The sequence below is a fragment of the Rhagoletis pomonella genome, unplaced genomic scaffold (assembly GCF_013731165.1).
Source record: "Rhagoletis pomonella isolate Grant_MI unplaced genomic scaffold, Rhpom_1.0 Rhpom_scaffold_00049, whole genome shotgun sequence".
Lineage (NCBI taxonomy): Eukaryota > Metazoa > Arthropoda > Insecta > Diptera > Tephritidae > Rhagoletis > Rhagoletis pomonella.
In genome coordinates this window covers 312,687-314,394 of record NW_023458603.1, presented here as the reverse complement: position 1 = coordinate 314,394, position 1,708 = coordinate 312,687, and positions in this window count along the sequence as shown.

The following is a 1,708-nucleotide window of genomic DNA, read 5'->3' as shown; positions in this document are numbered from 1 at the left end:
AGTATCCGGATGTAACGTAGGTCCAGAAACCTACCTTTCTGAATCTTAAGGCTGACATGAAATGGTAATAAAATTTTGGTCTGATATTTGTAAGTACCAGAAGAGGAAGAGATAGACCCATAAAAAAGTACATCGAAGTTATAGAAGGACAAGCTGAATCGATTTTGCCATGTCTGTCTATCTGCCCGTCGTGCCGTCTGTTTGAACACAAACTTATCCCTCACTTTTCGAAATATCTCATCAAAATTTGGTACAGGGATGCCTCATTATAATGTATGAATCATTTGCCAGAAGTGGCAAAATTGGATTATTGCAATATATGACATTTTACTTCAAACGCCCTTAATTTAGATAGCTAAACCCCTAAAATTTTGTAAACTATTTACTAATCAATTCTAAAAGGTCTACTAAAAAAAACATCACGATCGGTGATCCATAACGTATGTATTATATCTCCCAAACCAATGATTGTTCAGATATGAGCTTTTGTGTATAATTCCTCCATTTATGTAAGTGGGACAGGGCCTGATAATTTATACCCTGTTTGCTTATCATAAATAAAAGGTTCACTGTGAAAATCCGCAAAATCTGGGTTTTCTTATTTGGCACTACAACCGATTGTCGGTTTGGGCCGTGATCAAAAAACTTCGCCAGTTACCACTCTCCTTTGCGGATTTGCGCCCGCAAGATCAATTTAGTATAATCTGTAGCTCCCACGTTACAAGCAAAAAAAAGTTTAATTTTATTTTATTCTTGAAAGGTACAAAAGGCCTTCTGCATAACCAAAGACAGCTTTTTCCTTACTTGTTTTTTTTTTACTTGCACACTGTATGTAACAACCTTCAAAATGTAATCTGTAATATAACTGATTTACATATTTTATTACTACTACTCATTTTTTAAAATGCTGACAACCCCATTTGAAAATATTTCAGTAATAAACTGCACTTAAGTACCTTTTTGTTTGGTGTCTAATATGCATGGACTCGTACATATTTACATATATAACGGCATACGTAAATAACATATATATTTTTTCTTACTGCTTTTTTAGGGTCTTGCCGAAGCAATGGTCAACGTTTATCGTCAAGCACTCAGCATTTTCCTACCAACACCCGCCAAATCTCATTACACATTCTCGCTACGTGACATCACTCGCGTCTTTCAGGGCATTGTCCTCGTTCCGGCTAAAAGGCTACAGGAAGTTGAGAAGCTGGGCCGTTTGTGGGCTCATGAAACGTATCGTGTGTTTTACGACCGGTTTGTATGCTCGCTTTTTAACTGTTTATGCATAAATGTAGATACTTTGGTACATTAGACTGAATCACTCCCCATATACAAAAAAAAAATCGGTACTATTTTTCCATTGGAATTTTAAAAAGCTATTATATTTTAAGACGTCCACCAAAATATTTCCGAAAAATATTAAGATTTACGTTAGCTGGACCGATTTGAAAATACCCTCAAAAATGGAGTTTTTTATGAATAAAAATAGTTTCTTAGAGACTTTTTTTAAAAAAATCCCCTCAAATGACAAAACGGCTTAAGCTTAAAAAATTTTCATAATAAGATTTAAAAAAAAAATTTTAATTTATATTTCAAATTTTTAAATATTTTAATGCAGAGTTTTTAAACTTAATCTGTTTTGTCATCTGAGGCGATTTTTTTCAAAAAGTTTTTTAATAAACTATTTTTATTCATAAAAAAC